The sequence below is a fragment of the Anser cygnoides genome, chromosome Z (assembly GCF_040182565.1).
Source record: "Anser cygnoides isolate HZ-2024a breed goose chromosome Z, Taihu_goose_T2T_genome, whole genome shotgun sequence".
NCBI lineage: Eukaryota > Metazoa > Chordata > Aves > Anseriformes > Anatidae > Anser > Anser cygnoides.
Window position 1 is genome coordinate 73,088,892 of NC_089912.1, and position 12,636 is coordinate 73,101,527.

The 12,636-nt window shown below is 41.0% G+C and overlaps 1 long non-coding RNA gene across 1 annotated transcript in view; it reads left to right on the forward strand.

Moving 5' to 3' along the window:
* LOC106035571 (uncharacterized) overlaps positions 1-12,636 on the forward strand; it is a 69,551-nt gene that overhangs the window by 17,566 nt on the left and 39,349 nt on the right. Inside the window, exons 3-4 of the long non-coding RNA XR_007158624.2 lie at positions 2,113-2,228; positions 6,686-6,769. This is a non-coding gene — a long non-coding RNA (uncharacterized lncRNA). The remainder of the gene's footprint in view (positions 1-2,112; positions 2,229-6,685; positions 6,770-12,636) is intronic.

Consider the following 12,636-nt stretch of genomic DNA (forward strand, 5'->3'; position numbering starts at 1 on the left):
AGCTATTTGAAGTCTGGGACTAACTTCTGCTATATAAACGTTTTAGCCTAAGGGCAGGCTTTTCCTTATTAAAAAGGAAGAATGGGAATAGTAGAGTTTTAATGGGCTATGTTTGTTCCTAATGCAATTCGTTTGATGTCAGTGGGGTTTCACTAAGCTTGTCTCTGGCATAAAGATGCAAGAGAATTGATACTTGAGGCAGTTTTCAAGCTATGATTTCTAAAATAAATAATAATAAGAAGAAAATGGAAGCCTACATTTGGACTACTTCTAAGGTAGTATTCTTTACTTCTTAAATGTGAGTTTAACTGCCAGGGAGTTGGGCTGGTCTCTAGATGTAATTGCAGAGTAGTGGAAGATACCACTGACATACTTGTGAACTAAAGAGGAAACAGACTTCATATAGGTGCATACAGTACATATAGGAGGTGTTGATCCTTTGAGATCTCAGCGGAGGAGATGGTCACACTGCAAGTTGTATTTACTCTTTGTCTCTCTCCGGTCCCTTGCAGGATATAACTCATTGGCAATCTGTACTTGCAGAGTGCATGTTCTTCAGTCTACTCCTACTCTGTGATCTGGGGGTGGTCATGTCTTGTCTTTGCTTGCTTGCACGCAAAGAGCTGGAGGTCTCTGCAACCCAATCCCAGATACCCAGGGTCTTGTTCTCTTTCCTTTGCTGATAAGACTTCCTGCCTCTGTGAGCTAATGCTAAGAGCAGTGCTTTTTCCAGGTCCACTAGTCGTAAGGAAACTCTCTGTGCTGAATGAGGAGCTGTTCCCACAGAGACTCTGGTGGGGACAGCACGGTGCCTTCAGAAGGGTGGGGGATGCACTCACCTCCTGCTGCAAGGCTGTACTTTGTGCACGCACCCCAGGCAGTGCTGGCAGTGCTGCCACTGCTTGGCTCTAAAGCCATCTGCAAATGCCTCAGGGCTTGTCGTGTTTATCACAGATCCTAAAAACCTGCTAGCACCACTTCTCAGGTTGCATTTATATTGCATTTTAAGGATCTTAGGCTTCCCACAAGACCAGAGCTGCTGTCTTCAGTGGTGTTGAAATGAAAGCATGCAGTTTTGACTGCTTTGGCTCTGATTTAATTTTACTGAGCTCCCTTCCAGCTCCCCTCCCTTCCCCCCCCAACATTAGGCCCATCTCTGTGAAAAAAATCGACACAGAACTAATAAAAATTGCATTTTCTCTGGACAGCTTGACAGAAATTCTTAGGATGTTTTTCATCATTTTTCTATAATCTAAGCCAAAATTATCATCCTAAAATAGATAAACAAACAAACAACAACAAAAAAACACCAAAAAAACCCAACCAACCAAACAACAAAACCAACAAAAAACTTAAAGGAATGAAAGGATCCTGAAATACATGGGGAACACAGTTTCTTTATTAAGACTGGATAATCAGGCTTGCAGAAGCAATAATTTTATTTGGTTTCTTCAGATGCCAGGCTCCCGCGTGTGCACCTGCAGGCACATCCCTTTGGTTTCAGCCCAGTGCTGGAGCAGGAGGCTTGCCTCCACCCTGACCTCCAGCACAGCAGTTTTGTGCTGTTCCACTTCTCACAGCTCCAAGCGGATGATATGGATTCTTTGTGTTTTATTTTCCTTTCACTTCTTCAAACTCATGGTTAGTCAGAAGCTGAAGGTATTATTATTTCATGATGCTGGTCTTCATGCATAAATATTAGATCTAAGAAGCTAGAACTGTAAGGGGGTCGGGGAAAGGTCACCTGCTTGCTTAACTTATTCTTGCTTCCTTTTGAAGTCATTAGGAATTTTGTCACTGTGTCACGGTGGGAATAGGAACAGCTTCTTTAACATCAAATAGGGATGGCTTTCCTATAATTAATGCCTGAGATCTGAAAACATTGTACTGATAATGAGTATGCATATATGCTAATGCTGTATAAATGCACATATACTGCTGATGTGCTGTTTATAAGGAAGGCACATATTACACTTACCATCTCTCTCTCTCTCTTTTTTTCTTTTTTCCCTAAAGGCCATAACAGTAGTTAAAATTCTCTTCTTGACACATGTGCGTTGTTGGGCACCCTCTTGAACAAAGATCTTTTTTTTTTTTTTTCCTGAAATACAGTTTATCAAAAGGTAGGATTCCCATCTCCCATTGTCAGAGGTCAGCCACGTGCATAGGCTTGAGCTGCTCAGCCCCAGCTTCCATGCAAGACAGCGGACTGAAAGAGGAACTTCAAGGTATCCGGCTTTTCGTCCTTGTTTTAGAGGAGATTAATGTTGCTGAGAACAGATAATTCATATTGCCTGTGGTGGTGTTTCGCTGGAGGTGGTTAGACACTTCCTGTATGGGAAGACCTTCTGTGGCTTTGTATCATCTGCATGGCAGTACAGTCATTTCAGTAAGAGATGCAACTTTTCTTTTCCCCTCTAGGTGTAACTGCCAGCACAAATCTGTAGTGCAGACCTGGTCTTGCATAACACATGTCAATTGTAAGGAAGTTCGTCACAACCTGTCTAACCCTAACGTGGCTGTGGTGGTACAGCTCTTTGGCAGCAGGGAACAGTTTGGGCTCCTGGTCTTTGGTGATACTACAGTGTCCACAGCAGGGCTTGCCTACCTATGGGTTGTATGGCTAAAACTTCATGCTTGCAGTGACATTATTAGACTACTGCAGTTTTTCAGTGTAGACCAAGGTAGCTGTGACACGGAGTATGTAATGGGTCAACCCTTCTGCTGGGGTGGGTCCTGTAACTCCACTTTTCGTAAGGCAATTCTGTACATTAAAGCGTAGCTGGGAGAATGTATAGCATGGAAATAAAATGTGTGGAAATAGACTGGCTTACTATCACTAGCTATTGAAAAAACAACAAATAAACACCAAACACCTGGGCATTTACATTTTCATTATGTTTCCCAGAGTAGCTGATCCATATATATCAAACAATACAAAAGGTGGTTGCTGAAGGATGGCAATTTCTCCCTGTTAAGAAGGGAATAAACCCCTTTTCTACCCTGAGCTCTCCAGAAAGTGCCCGTACATTTCCTTCTTTTGTCTTCTGTTGGAGAGGAGTCAGCCTGTTCATCTGTCAAACAAAAGAGAAAGGAAATGTAACACTAAAATCAGCTTTAGCACAAGGTGGTAAATACAGACCACCCCCAAAGACATAACACCCCCAGACATTCAGAAAGATAGCAGTTAGGTTCAGATAGCACAGCTTAGATTCATTTTAGCTTACTACTTAACTCCCACATGAGAAAAAACTGCAGAGTAGTTTCCTGTATTTCTGTTTTAATTTCTTCCTATTATCAAGCCCTTTTAAATTTGTATTTTAATACAATATATCACAATAGCTCCATTCACTTGATGACAGATTTTTAAAAATCACTTAATAATTTTTTTTCTTGATCAAAGAGCTGCCACAGGAAATCCAATAAACTATTAGAGACTCTTTCCCCTAGAGTCAGTAGCACATCCATATTTTTCATATTCAGATTTGCTGTCATCAGCCACAATTCTGTTTCAGATCAAGGGAAAGGGAGCCTGTTTTTATGTGGGAAGGTAGGATTGAACCCAGCTAACTTAAAATGGGTACCATTTGTTTTGATTTAAATCACCCAGGTTTTAAAATTTTTTAAAGCATTTAATTCACTGAATGAACAGAAAACATCCAGTTCATTTGCATGTTCAAAGTGATGAACTTTTGGAGAAACAAATTATCATGTGTTGTTAATTCACTATAAATAATCCCATGTTCAGCAGTCAGCTGGCTTCAATAAAAGCATTGTTAAACTTTCATGTCTAGAAAAATGTTATGTGCATTTCTTTGAAAGCATGGAATTAATACAGCAGTTTTTTATTTTGTCTTGAATAGAAATGCTTCTCCTATATGCCTATATATGACTATTTTTAAAACATAATTAAATTTAAAAAAAAAAAAGAAAAGAAAGGATGTAAGATCTTTCTGAGTCCTTTACTTACCCCATGCTACCATGGACAGGCAGCTCAAACAGCCCCAGGGGCAGGTATGCACCCCTTGGTGTGTCTATTTGCAGAGCACCAGCAATCTGGAAGTCTTTTGTAGCAGGGTGATTGCTGTGCTGGGATTTACAAGCTCCCTGCTCTGGCTTCAAAGGAACATCATTATTTTGGAGAATAAATTCTCACAGCAGTGAGACTTGGCTCTGGTGATTGCTCCTCATTTTTTGCAGGTTCAGGATTGAAACCGGTGCGAAGCCCTGACAATTCTTCTTTAGCTTAGTAGGGCTAAAATTGCCCCAAGAACAATACACTGCCCTCTAATGACGTGTTGAAATACTTCCAAGACATGAATGTTACAGAGCAGTCTCTACTGTGTATTAGAAGTACATTTGCTAGATAAATGGTGGTACTGCTGGAGGGAGAAGTGCCATTCTTCACTGCTGTCCTCAAGCCTGCAGCATGGGATTGTCTGATTCAAACTGTGACGTGTGGCTGCAATTTGTAAAAAATTGGAACTAAGTCTGGTGTGTCAGCATAGGTAGTAAAACATTGCTGGTGTTGAAGAGCTGCTTTTCCAAGTTAATGGTATCACAGAGGCAAAGCTGTGTCAGGTACCTGTGTTATGCCAATGTTTTCCTGTTATCGTTAATATAATACAACAACATCCATTGATGCCTTCAGGGAAAATAGGGGAAAAAAAGAGCATGCTGTCACAGCAAAAGCACTCTGGTCACTGCTCTGGCTCTAAGGGGGATGACAGTGCTTCCATTGCCTCTCCTTGCCTCAGTTTTGGGTACCAGTGGTGGTGGAGTTACCCAGCCAGTACCAGGACCTTCCCCTCCCCAGACACTTGGACCTCTCCATGAGAAAACACCAGTAAGCTCTGTGGCTGCAGAAGAGGCTTGCCCAGCTTTTTCACATATCTCTGCTTTGCCTGTGCACCTGTCACTGGTTCCTTATGGGCACATGGAGCAAAAAAGTGGACATGCCCCACAAGGTATTCCTCCCCAGGACTGCTGTCACCCCTTAGTGCCTGAACAGAAAACAAACAAACAAACAAACCTACCACAGATACAGCTCAGTATTTTACTTCTGCAACTATCTTCAAACCCTGGAAAGATTCTGGGAGCTTTATAGTAAGTGACAGCTAATTCTATAAACAGCTCCCATAGAAAGCTTTATTTCACGTCTTGTGTATGCAGAATGTTTCCCCTTAGGAGCTTCACAGTGTTTCACAGAGACTTAAAGCTGAAAACCTCAGAAACCGAGTGCAACCTTGTTAACGTTTACACTAGCTGCTTTCTAGCTTACTTCAGCTTAACCTTTCCCATGATGAGATGATCTTGTAATGAGCTGGTTGAGACATTTAACAAGAAAAGATAAAAAAGGAAAAGTAAGTACTGCGTTCTGTGTTCCTCCCCCCCCCCCATATTCAGAGTGATCTGGTATCTAAATACTCCCAATTGTTGATTATCTGGGAGATGGGAGGAGGGTGGATAATGGTAGGGAAAAAATAGAACTAGAAAAAAACTAGACACTGATGTTCACCAGAGCAGGACAGTCCTGGACAAGCTCATCTGGAATGGATAACCTCAGCAGGTCAAATGTGAGCCATGCTCAGTGCCTCTGTGCAGTGCTTTGTGGTGCTGGACCCAAGCGATGCTGCGCATTCATGCAGCACTGTGTGTGCCATGGGATGGGGGATGTCAGGAGAGCACAGTGTGGTTCTGGAGCTGATGAAGCATGGAAGCACCGGCCCTGCTTCGTAACTAATAAGCCATGTTGAAAGGCTGCTGTGTGCCTCTGCACTGCACTCCCCTGCATCTCTGGTGATGGAAATGGAGTGCAAGCTGGGCTTGCAGAGTACCACAAGATGTTCTGTGAGGATCATGGGCTGTATTTCCACCAAGGGACCTTGTCTGCTTCCTGCACTCGGCTGGCCTTGGGAACAGATAGTCATGTTTGCACAGTGGTGGTCTTGAGCATGTCTGAATCGATGCTGTTCCTGAGGACAACCAGCATCTTTGCAGGCACTAAATATCTGCTTCACGTGCTAAAATGAGGTACTGGAAAGCTAATTCATCATCCTTGTACACTACGTATATGCTGAGGTGAAAAGAGGAGCTGGTAGTACCTGCTATATTTCTGTACAGTTCCACCACATATTGAGCTTCATAAGATACTTCTACATTAAAACAGCACAAAGGCGAGTTTCTGGGCCCTTGCTCTGGAGAGTGGCTTCAGGGAGAAAAGGGTCATTTCCCAACTCAGCTGACATCAATAAGCTCAGGAAACATGCCTTGCTTGGGTTAGCTTGTCTACTCTCAATTCTGTTTTTGGAGAAAACCCTACTTTTTAAACCTTCAGACTGCAAGTGAATTAAATTTGATTACAGCTCCTCTTTTCTTGCTAGCCATCAACTCCATCTCCACTTACTAGCCTTTCTGTGCTTTTAATGTAGTTGAGTGAAAACCACATTCTTACTTCTCTTGGTAGCAGTTGCACTAGGGTGCTTGGGGTGGCCATTGTCCTAATGTCATGCCACATCTAGCAGGCCTCTTTCGTTTGTATTTTTAGCCACTGCACTATAACAGTAGGTTATTATTATTATATATATATATATTTTTCACAAACCAATGTACATTTGACTGGTTTGGCAAAAGCTTAGCAGCCTTTGAAAAGCAAATTCAGATTTTTTTCTATTTTTTTTTACAGTGACTTAGGCCTGAGATCTGTCTGCTGTGCTGATGTGGTGGCTGCTGTCGCTTTCACAGTCCAAGAAGAAATGAATGCTCACAGGTTTGTTATCATTTATTGAAAAGAGAATATGTTGGCTTCCCCTCTGTCTTTATGTGCTACACCAATTTGGACTGCTTGTTTATTCCTACAGATGGGTTTCCAGATTAGGTTTCACCAGCCTTTAATGGTTCTTGATCACAGAGACAAATTTTGCATCAGTGCTGGGTTTTGTTCATGTTGGCTGTGTTTGGTGGTGCTTAAACAATTTTTCCTTGTCTTGCCACTTGAGCCTCAAGTCATAGGCCTGAGAGGAGTTTCAAAACTACTATAGTCTGGGAATTGTTAAATAGTTGGGAAAGAAAACTGAAGTACTGTGGCATGAATAAATGCAGGGGATGATGGTGAGAAATTTGAGTTGTCTTCTAGGCTCTATCGCCAAGCTTTCTTTACAACTGACAGCAACACGTTTCAGCTCCTTGACCTCTTTTTGCCATCTGTAAAACAAAAACGTGAACAGCCAAGTTTATTCTATCTTCTCTCATCAATACTTGGAAGTCATTGAAACAACTCAGGAACACTTAATGTATACTTGAACTACAGAATTAGGTCTTTACTGACTTCACCATTTCCAACAGTTTCTGCCAGGCATTTGGTTTCATAACACTATTCCAAATAAACACTGTTAGCAATGATTTTTAGACAATAATGTCATCCGGACTTAATGTGAGTACATGCAGAAAGTCAGTTGAATAGGAAGCTTTTATTGATATCTAATTGCTTTTCAGAGCTAAACTTCACATATTACTCAAAGTCTGTTTATGTGCACTTGCAATTTTCTAGAAATGTGTCCATATCTCTTAAAATGTGAACATTCATTTTTTTTTGTTTCATAGAGGAGCTGCAGTTCCTTTGCTTTCATTCACCTGTGGTAATGCTGCAACCACTGCAGTGCCCCAGACTTTATCAGAATATTCCACCTCTCTCCGTAAACTGCTGCTGGGAGCTTCATTCATTCATAGGACACTAACACGCTAATTCACATCAAAACTATTTTTCCATAGGAGCTTGCTGGTTGCTGAAAGATAGCTATGCTAGTTATATTTCCTATCTCCTTGTTTTCCCATCAGTCATGGAAATGCTGTTTTATTAGGCCCCCCTATACAGCAAATCTCAGGACTATTGCTGTTTCTGAACCAACTGTGATTTATAATTTGGCATGTTATTATTACTCACGAGCTAACAGGGTTAGCAATGAATACTTCCTTCAGCTCCAAGTGTTTATTTAAGGCATTTCCTGAGGATAGGACATAATGACAATCCATAGCAAGTTAATTTGATTATTATATGGGCCATTAATTAGATTTTAAATTGATGCAGCAATGAGCAGTACGAGGCTTTGCTAAGCATCATTTGAAATGCTTTTGTTGTAACTCCCCCCCACACCAGTAACCATCTAATTGCTATTTGTTATTACCACCAAGATTGGGGTGCACTAGCTATGCTTCAGTAATGAGAAAGGCTTTTCTTTGCTGATTTTAGGTGGTGGAAGATGCCTAAACCCATGCAATGAACGTACTTGAACAGTACTTCTGCTTCCTACCTCTAAGCAATTTAATGGCTAGAAGTGAGGATTTGGGAATGAAATTAATTCAGTTTCTTTTTGGAGCAGAACTTATGCAATACATGCTGTTACTGAGGGTGGCTGAAAACCTAAAGATGGAGATATTCAACAATTGTTTCTTCCCCCTTTCTGTTCATGCTGTGGTTATTAGCTGAGTACTAAAAGATGTCACAACAGCTTCCTCTTCTCTTAGATGCAGTGGAAGACGCACGATGATGAGATCTGCTAGCATTAGTTTATTTATGATAGCTAATTGTGTGCTTATGTTAGTTGTGCCCTCTTGCTAGACATCGCAGATCCTGGTCATGAACTTGGTATACTGCAGCATTGGGAATAAATACAGGACTTTGTTATGACATCTGGATTTGATGAGGGGGACATGGGTCAATCGGTTTAATTCAAATCAGTCTTGCAAAAGCTTTGAGCCTGAAAACACTTGCAAAAAAGTAAAACACTTTGATTTTTCCATTTACTGTTTATCCAGTGATTCCCTGTGAAGTATAAAGCAGCAAGATCCAACCCTATTTCTATGCTGCCTCTCTCGACTGCCTTGTTGCTCCTCTTGGGGACACATAGTGGGCCACATGAGAGGCTATGGCTGTGGCTTCCAGTCCCAGAGTTCTCCTGCCTAACACGGGGCTGGAAATGTACCCTTAAGACAGTGCATGTGTTAGCTGGTGTTGTTCTGGGGGCAGGGCTTTGGGGTTTTTGGGAAAGAGGTGATGTGACTTGGGTGGGTGAGTTTTCCTGGTGGCCTGGGCTCAAACCTCCACCCATAGCTTTGCAGCTGTTCACTTCAGTCTAATGGGATGAGAGACGGAGCTGCAATGACCAAGCTTAATGTGGATATGTTGTACGGTGGCTTGCTAACTTGTCTACAGATGCCAGTCTGATGCTGCAGAAAGTAGTACAGCTCCTCTGCCCTATGGGAGCCTGAAACACTGTCATTGCTAAAAATGCCACTGTCTCACCCCAGAAAGTTATTGTGCACTCTTTTTCCTGGTTGTATGAAATGGGAATCCTGGGTTGGTTCCTTTTGCCCTGTCCCGTGTCCTGTCCCATGTCCAGGCTCACCTTTAGTAGGTTCTCAGGTGAACAAGAAGCTGGCCATGCACTGAGTGACCCTCCTCTGGTAACCACTTCCAGCTGGAGCTGTGTGGGTTTGGGGTACGTTCCCAGTGGGTGTCAGTCAGCACAAGTCTGTGGGATCAGTTTGATCAGCTAAGCAGCTGTCCCCGGAAGTCAAAGAAGTGGTGAAGCTTCAAAGCTTCTGCAAGCTTTCCAGAGTAGGTCTTACAATCCTGAGTGATGTGTCAGATTGCCCAGTCTGACTTCATAGGCAGTGCTACATAGCAAAATAATTAACTGTATCTCATTAGGTTGAGTATGATGTGAATCTTATGGTTGTACCATACTGATGCCTGTGCTAAACAATTATCAGTGTGGAGCAGATGGAGAGAGCACAGAAGCTACTGCTCTGTCATTGCTACAGAAGCTTGTAATCCCCATCTTCTGAAGGCAGAGGTCCCAACTCATTCAAATTGCACTTAGTTGCCATGAACATTTTTTGTTGTCAACATCTTTGTCTATTTGACAGCTTGGTGCTTTGCTGTCCTTTTACAAGCATTTGTAGTGGTTGCTTTATCTCTCCTTTGCATGTAGCTTTTAGCTGCAGCTGCCAGAAGCCCGTACAGTTCTTACTTAAGCAGTGAGGTTGCACTTATGCTGGCTGAGTATTTGGCTTTTCTTTAGCACAAGTGTGGAGAGAGAATGAAAGACACATCCACATCTTACATCTTCATGTACCAAAGTGAAGATGTCTCATTCATATCTGACTGCCTATTTCATATGTGATACAGCTGGTTTGGATCTGTAGGACCTACTTTTACACTGTAATTTTTCTGGTACTTTTTACTAAACCAGTTGGTTAGCAAAGGTCTGTACGTTATCATCTCAGCTGTGTGAAACAATATCAAGCTGAAGCTTGGCATACAACTTGCCAGCCTGGAATCACATAAAAAACCACCAATATTGCTTTGATCCCTTTGGCCAAGGTTGATATATCTCCCAAGGGTGGATTAACATTTTCATGTTCAAATTTGAGATCCTCCCCCAACTCTTCCAGACTCCATAAAGCTTTGTGGCCTCTTGATATTCTAAAAGACAATTCTGATATGGGATGAATGAGCAATGTAACATTTGGACTGCATGATCTCTTCCCATGTAGTTGTAACTAGTGCCTAGCAAAAGCAGTACTTTGTTCTCTTATTTGTTTTGGAGAAGTGGCCAGCATTTTGGGTTAGTCCAAATCAACTCTGAACTTCTTATGGCTACAAAATTAGCTTAGATAATATTGCAAGAATAAATTAATGTTTCCAGTAATTTCTGGTTAGGTTTGTATGACTCTGTTAAGTGGTTTTCTCTGAGCACTCTCTTAAAAGTCCCAAATCAAAGGCAAATGAAAATGATTAGTAATTTATTACAATAATAAAACTGTGTAACTGCTGACTGCGCCTGACTGTGTTGTGCATCCCAAGAGGTAGTTCAGGATGTTGGAGAACATGTCTCTTCCTGTGGAGGAGAGGGGAGTAGTGCTACTGTCTTGTGGAGATTGGCCAACCCGTCTCCTCCTTCAACAACTGGCAGTAGCTCACCGATAAAGAGACAGTGAAGCTACATAACAGATTTCTCATACTGATACCCTCACTCTTTTGTTATGTTGGAATTTTATATCTCTTCCCATGCTGAAACTTTGACAAACTGATTTATATGAGCCAGATTCTTCATATTTAGGACCTGACTCCTGCCATGTTAATTTCTGTTGAAAGAGAGAGGGCTCCTACTTACCTGCCAGGTTTCAGAAGGACTACTTGTGGCAGAAATCACATACTTGTGATGTGTCATGGTCTGTAAAGCACTTTAAAAGAAAATAGAAACCAGGTCAGATTTTGGTTCTGCTTACAGGTTGGAAATAAAAGAATCAGCAATGTGCAATGACTTTATTTGAGGATCGGTATCTGAAGATGTATTGATGGTTCAATGAGTCCACGAATCAAAGAAGCTTCAGCAAGGATCGGCTTTCACACCATGGGTAGTCCCTTGCTGCAGCACTGAGGTGCCCTTGCCTGGGTTGTGCGCTCAGCACAAATGTCATCCTGAGGACTGCTGTTTGGCACCAGTAGAATGAATCCAGACTTCTCTCAGGCAAATGATAGCCAAATTTGGCCTCTAGGTTTAGACCTACTGAGGCCTGCCAAGCCAATTCTTCAAGCATTTATGAAAATATAGAATGTGAAGATTTTCTATAATTACTATGGACTTCAACCCAGGAAGTTTTTCTAGACAAAGGAAGAGTACTTTTGCAAAGTATTGCGCCTATTGTATGTGTCTGCACTCTGTCGTGATCTCAGAATCTAAATCTCTTAAGGGCTTTGGTGAGGTGGTAGTAAAAATCATAATGATAAAAAATATCATGTTTTGTTTAAACTTTTTTGTGTTGGGCAGTTGCTTCCAGGCTTCATTATTTAATCTTTTTTTTTTTATTATTATTTATTTATTTATTTATTTATTTTTAGTGAAGTAGAGAGAAACTCTGGAGTTGTTTTCAGCCAGACTGATTTTTGGATTAAAACAAGATTTTCTTTTTAGAAGTATCTTTGTTGAAATAAATGATGGAAAGGAACTGAAAAGCTATAATTAAGTCAAGATAGTCACTTATGGAATAGCTTGAAATAGCAGCTTGATAGAATTAAGGTTGGAATGTTCAGTCCAGAAGCAAGGATTTTTATGTTAAACATAAAATATTGTTATAATTATTATTTTAATTTGGCAATGACAAGAGGTTTTACATACTTTCTCAAATAAATATAACATATAAAATAACTTGTTTCCAAATACAGATGGAAAAAGTATATTCTTAATTCAGACATAGAACACATACATTCATTATTTATATTCTTTTGGTTTTGTGCTAGTGGTTTTGGCAATACATCTGAAAATGAAATATTACAAAGAAAATTAAAATCAGAGATCCTTTAAAACTTTGTTTATAATGGCAGGATACAAACAATAATTGTTATTGGAAAAATGAAATTCCTATATCAAAGATGGTCTGGCTCAATACATCTGACCTGTCTTTGGCATGGAAAGCAAGAATAAAACTCTGAACTGTTGTCATAGCTATCACCACACCATTTTGTGGTGGTTGTGCTCTGTCACTGCTCTCATGTTTCTCTGGGGACACTTGAAATCTCCAATTCCTTTCTATTTCCCCTTTCTTTAACACAGAGTAAGTCAGGGAAAGTTA